This window comes from Pongo abelii, chromosome 6 (assembly GCF_028885655.2).
Source record: "Pongo abelii isolate AG06213 chromosome 6, NHGRI_mPonAbe1-v2.0_pri, whole genome shotgun sequence".
Lineage (NCBI taxonomy): Eukaryota > Metazoa > Chordata > Mammalia > Primates > Hominidae > Pongo > Pongo abelii.
The window spans coordinates 125,965,216-125,972,128 of NC_071991.2; positions in this window are offsets into that span (position 1 = coordinate 125,965,216).

The window sequence follows — 6,913 nt, forward strand, 5'->3', positions numbered from 1 at the left end:
AGGAGGCAGAGCTTGCAGTGAGCCGGGATCATGTCACTGTGCTCCAGCCTGGGTGACAGAGCCAGACTCCATCTCAAAAAAAAAAAAAAAGAATAAATTAGGTGTTCATCACCCTGTGTTAGTGTAAAGCTATGAAGGCTCCCCCTGGCTCATACAACATTTCATTGCTAATGAAAACATGGTAAGGAAGATATTGACTGCCCATCACCAGAAATTCTGATTAATTTGACTATTTCTTACCCAGAACCTAATGAAAGTGAACTGGAAGACATGGCATCTTTGAGTATTGGGAATGGGGCAGGAGCTTTGGCCAACCTTTATACACATACGGAATACTTACAAAGAAAATACCACCACTCCTTTTTTTTTTTTTTTTTTTTGAGACAGAGTCTTGTTCTGTTGCCCAGGCTGCAGTAGTGTGATCTCAGCTCACTGCAACCTCCACCTCTCAGGTTCAAGCGATTCTTGTGCCTCAGCCTCCCAAGTAGCTGGGATTACAGGTGTGAACCACCAGTCCGGCTAATTTTTGTATTTTTAGCAGACACAGGGTTTCTCCATGTTGGCCAGGCTGGTTTCGAACTCCTGACCTCAGGTTATCCACCCTCCTTGGCCTCCCAGAGTGCTGGGATTACAGGCATGAGCCACCACGCCCAGCCCCACCACGCCCACTCCAATATTTAATAAGTATTTGTCAGGCTCCTGCTAGGTGCTAGACACTGCGTTTGATGCTAAGTATATTGGAGAGAACAAGACAGATGGACAAGTTACCTGCCTTTAGGGAGGGTCTGGGAGAGATGCCAAGCCCTATTTTGGAGACACAGGGAAGCCATTAATGTTGACCTGATGTCTGAGCCACCCAGTCTACAAATGAAGGCTGGAGGCCCTGCCTTCCAGCATGTGTGGTTCACATCCTATGTGGTGCAGAGAGAAAGAACATGGTTGCCCTCTCTCTTGTGCATGCTCAGTTGGGCTGAGTAGTCACATCTGGCCGAATTGAGTCAGAAAAGACATTTGAGGTAAGAGGATGCCTGATGCTTGTTGGTTTTGTCTTGCCTCCAGTAAAATTGAAAACAAGTTTCCTTTCAGCATGTTACAATCGAATAAGCTGAGCATTGTTGGTGCTGGTGAGGGACATCTAGAAGCTGAACTTAGAAGAGACTAATGTGCAGGGTGATTGTACTTCCCAATGCATGCCTGTTGTCCTGGTATCATTATTAATACATACCCATTTCACTCTGAGAAGTGTCCCTCAGTGAATCACAAATCATGTGGCCATCCTATCTATATGGCATACTTACAAACATTTAAAGGCTTGTCATCCCCACTTCTTTGTCTTGGTTTAAGCCTTCATCAGCCTTCACCTAGACTATTGTATTAATAGTAACCCCAGGCCAGGCATGGTGGCTCACACCTGTAATCCCAGCACTTTGGGAGGCTGAGGTGGGCAGATCACGAGGTCAGGAGTTTGAGACCAGCCTGGCCAATATGGTGAAACCCCATCTCTACTAAAAATACAAAAAGTAGCTGGGCATGGTGGCGCACACCTGTAGTCCCAGCTACTTGGGAGGCTGAGACAGAAGAATCGCTTGAACCTGGGAGGTGGAGGTTACAGTGAGCAGAGATGGTGCCACCACACTCCAGCCTGGGCGACAGAGCCAGACTCCGTCTCAAAATAAAATAAAGTAAAATAGTAACCCCAATTGGTCTCCCATACTTTATCATCATCATAATAACAATAGCTAACATCTTTAGAAATTTGCTACCTTCTAAGCACTATGCTGACTTTACAAAGATCACATAAACCACACCACAAGCCATTGAGAAGTAGATCTTATTATTACATTTTATAAATGATAAACCAGAGCCACAGAGAGGTTCAAGAACTTGCTTAAGGTCACACAGGTAGTAAGTAGCAGAGCCAGGACTTGAAGCCAGTCTGTCTAACTCCAAAATCCAAATTACTCTTGATGCCTCTCCAGTGTCTTCCCAACTCATTCCATTTTCATACCTCTAAAAGAGCAACCTTTTTGACACATAAATCTGACAGAAAGGGCCAGGCACGGTGGCTCATACCTGTAATCCCAGCACTTTGGAAGGCCGAGGTGGGCAGATCACTTGAAGTCAGAAGTTTGAGACCAGCCTGGCCAACATGGTGAAACCCTGTCTCTACTAAAAGTGTGAAAATTAGCCAGGTGTGGTGGTGCGCGTCTGTAGTCCCAGCTACTCAGGAGGCTGAGGCAGGAGAATCTCTTGAACTGGGGAGGCAGAGGTTGCAGTGAGCCGAGATCACTCCACTGCACTCTAGCCTGGGCAACAGAGCGAGATTCCATCTCAAAAAAAAAAAAAAAAAAAAAAATCTGACTGAGCTTGCTCCTTAATAAAATCAGACCCTTTGACATGAAATGACTAGACCCCTGCCTCTCTCTCCAGCCTCTCCACTGGCCACTGCTGCCATAGACTGTTATGCTCCCACCATGCCAAGTTTCTTGTGGTTCCCTAAATGCACCATGTTTGAAGATACTTTGAGGACATTATATATACTTTTGTTCTACCTGAGATACCTTTGTTTACTTTCTCTACATATTGCCTTCATGACACTTATCCTTATTGATGGATTTCTTCAATGCTACTATTGTGCCTTTCATGTGCCTTGTATTATAGCATTTTTATAGCATTTCTCACCCAATTGTGGCTATTTGTTTACATGTCTGTCTCCTTGGTGGAACTATGAACTCTTTGATAACAGATGCCATTTTATGTCAGTTAGACTTCTTTGGTTGCCAGTAAGAGAAGCTGACTCTAATCTAAACCAAAAGGAATTCATTGGAAGGATGTGGGTTGGCTCACAAAATCAAAGAGACAACTGCAGAGCTGGTCTTGGAATGCTCTGACACCAGAACAGCTCTGCGAATTCAGATAGGGGTAGTGAATTGACCATTTCATCAAATGCTGCAGCAGGCTAGGTGGTTTCCCCAAAGGAAATTGAGAAGTGTTACAAGAAGACCAGAAGGGGAACGGGTATCTGGTGGCTGATAATAACAAATTTCCATGGCAGTCTCTTTGCTTTCTGTTGGAAGAGGTACTCCACCGTGGGCCTTGAGCATCTCTACACATCCTTGCTAAGCGTGTCAGATTTCAAGTCCTAACTGTCCTCTGTCTCTGGAGGAGAAGACAGGTTTGGTTACTGTTTGTTGTAAAAATTACTGAGCCCTTCGCCATGGGTGCCTTGGCTGTATGCAAAGCCCCTTGTGTTGCTGGGGGACAGAGCAACTGGTACTGCCATGCTGGTGCTCCTGCTGTTTGCTGTTGGCAATAAACTATTCTGTTTTGGTTCATTGAATCTCTGTCTAGTTTGGGCACCTATGTGATCATGGTAAGTCAACCTGCTTGCTTGCTTAGTCATTTTTTTAGAGTATTGTTACTCCTTGACATCCTCTATGAGACCTAGATTCTTCTCTGACACTGTCCAAACCCACATACAATCTTTTTTTTTTTTTTTGGAGATGAAGTCTTGCTCTGTCGCCCAGGCTGGAATGCAGCGATCTCGGCTCACAGCAACCTCCGCCTCCCAGGTTCAAGCAATTCTCCTGCCTCAGCCTCCCGAGTAGCTGGGATTAAAGGCACATGCCACCACATCCAGCTAATTTTTGTATTTTTAGTAGAGATGGGGTTTCACTAGGTTGGCCAGGATGGTCTCTATCTCCCGACCTTATGATCTGCCCACCTCGGCCTCCCAAAGTACTGGGATTACAGGTGTGAGCCACCACACCTGGCCCCCCTGGTTTCTTTCTTACCTTTGTATCCCCAAACTTCTAGACCAAACAGTAAATATAAATGCCACAAGCATACCTTATGCACAAAATGAGAGAAGGATTTAATTTAAATAACATACATCACTGCAAAGAAAGAAATACAGGTGGAAGTTTTAGTTCTTTCTGCTTCTTGGTTACAAGTCAGTAGTAGCTGTTATTTCTTACTTCCCTCCTATACTACCATTCCAGGTACCTCTTGCTTTGACCGGGTTCATTCCCTGGTAGGGAGTCCACAAACTTTCACTCCTGAAAATCCTAAGCCCTTGATGGTTTTGCACATGTAGAGTTGTGTGATCTTCTTTTGACTTGGCAAGAGCTGTAAAGAGGCATCTCAGTTTCCTCTGAGTACCATTCCTACTCCTCTCTGCCCCCATTCTGTAGAGCCATCTTTTTGCTTTTAATAATAACAGTCAATCCATTCTAACAACTCCAAAACCCCCTTCTACACATAACGCCATGCTCTCCTAATGGTAGGAGGAGACAAAAATGGCAGCCACAGCTCAGTTTTCAGTTGGTGGAATGATTTTTGTGCCCCTGGTGAAATCACTTTCACCCTTAGGTATTAAAATCTCCAAACTTCATACATGCAATTAAAAATTATTTTTTATTTTTAAAAAATCTTTTCCCACATGTTCTATGCAATTTTTCATACAACTCTTCCTTAAGAAACTCCTAGAGGATGTACTCAATTAAAATGAAGTCAACTCAGAAAAACACAGCTCCAGGAAAGGGGTGGGTTCAATGTAGGAAAAAAGTGAAGGCAATATCCAGGTGAAGAGAGATGAAGAAAGAGTCCAGAATGACAGGAGAACAGCAGCCCCAGAAAGCAGTCAGCTCTTACTGGAGCAGGAGAGAGGATTCTGCTAAATGCATCTCCACAAGGATCAAATTGATGGAATACCTGATGTGTTTGAATGCACTGAGAGATTTACACTTATGGCAAAGTTTAGGGGTGTGTTAGGAATAGGACTATTAAGCCAAGCAAACAAAAAATAATATAAATATTAACTCCAAGAGGAAGAAGTTGTACAAAAAAAGAAATATAATTCAAGTATGTACTGTATCTTTATTCATAATACTGTACACATCGAATATAGATTGAATCAAAGCAGAGGATGGTTGAAGGTCAATTTGGGGGATGGGGGGAAAGGGGAAGGGAAAAAAGGTGAAGATTAAACGCTCCTCTTCCGTGGCTGGAAGTTCTGTGCCCCAGAATATCCTTGGTTCCTGCATGTTCTCCAAGCTGATCTACATCTAAGAGCTCATCGCCTCCGGTTTCCAGGTGAGTTTGGCCAGTGGGAAGCCCAGGCAGGAGATCAGAGAGGATGAGGAGAATGGGGTCAGGACAACTATTTCCTCCCTTGTGGTGATATAAGGTAGGCTGTTAACAGAGGGAAACTGTCAGAAGTATTTGAACCAGAGCAACGCCATCTTGAATGGGGGCTGGGTAAAATAAGGCTGAGACCTACTGGGCTCCATTCCCAGGAGGCTAGGCATTCTTAGTCGAAGGATTAGATAAGAGGTCAGCACAAGATACAGGTCACAAAGACACGCTGGCCAAGACCCACCAACACTAAGATGGTGATAAAAGTGACCTCTGGTCATCCCCACTGCTCATTATATGCTAATTATAATGCATTAGCATGCGAAAGGGCTGCTATTCTCTAATAAACTTGCTTTCACTTTATGGACTGACCCTGAGTTCTTCTTGCACCGGGTCCAAGAACCCTCTCTTGGTGTCTGGATCAGGACCCCTTTCTGGTAACAAAACTGCTCCTCTTGTGGTGGCTTCCTCTACTAGACTCTCCTGGATCCAGTAACCACTCCCTCCCTTCACCCTTCAGATCCCTGGTATGGACTTAGCTAGCTGGATGCCCCCTTCCTGAATTGTGTAATGTGAGCAAGAATGTCACTCATCTCCATGCAGGCGTCGTCGCAGTGGGGCCACCATCCTGGCCAGGCAGTCCCGGCCATGAGACAGTCGCTGGGCTTCCCTCCAGCTTACTGCTTTTTGGTTCTGGCCTATTCTCCACACCTGGTTCTTTTAACCTTCAGTTGGTATGAAGAGCTTCCCAATAGTCTTCCAATAAATTCCCTTTGGCTTGGGTTGGCTGCATGTTTTCTACGTGTACACCCATGAAGTCTAATTGATGTGGTTCTGTGCCCAGAAACGTGGATGCTGTGTAGGGAAACGTGCCAGCCATACGTGTGTATCTGCCAGTGCCCGGGTCCTGCTAGACTGACCCAGTTAAATTGTCTATTTCTTGTTAAATAAATCCATTTCTGCCATAGCCAGCTCTGGCTGCTCCACATTGTTTCTCCCTCAAAACGAGGGAAGAAACAACAGCCCTTGCTGACTGGGCTCATCCTTGAAGTTGATTTCTCAGAATCTGTTTCTTAGATGAAAACACCACCACACAAGGGATTGGTGAAATTTCTAATGGCCAATACACACACCATTTAAAAGAGAAAAGAAACAAAACATTGTTATCCGGAGTTAATTATACTCCACCAGGACATGGCATCTGCAAAAACAATCCCCAAGACAAAGTAAAAATGCATCTTAAAGTTTCTGACATGGAATTCAGAGAAAAGAGAAAATGTCCTCAAGGAATAACACCCAAATGGACCCTCTTAAAAGATGTGGTGGAAATTATATGAAAGCTTCATAAATGCCTTTGTAAGTCTTGAGAAAAATAATAAGCAGCGGGTTAATTAGGGCTGTACTGGTGTTGGTGAGGCAGCCGGCAGGGAAGCAGAGAAGCTGAGAGCATGAATATATAGAAACACGTGGTTCTGGGTTCATTAGTGACCTCCCAGAAACACAGGTCATCAATTTAGAAAAAAACAAAACACAAGGGGCTCATCTCGAGAAATCCAAGACCATGGCTTCAAAAGTGGTTCCAATCACTGAGAGTAGTAAAGCGTCATAATTTAAAATGAATATTTAGAGTTATTAAGGCTGAGGCCATTTACAGAAGCTGTAACTTGAAACTACCAGAATTACCACAATCTACAGATAGTCTAAGAGAAGGTGGTTCTGGATTTTGCTCTGTCTCTGATTCCTGCCTGATTTAGAACAAATCAATTTATTTCCCCAT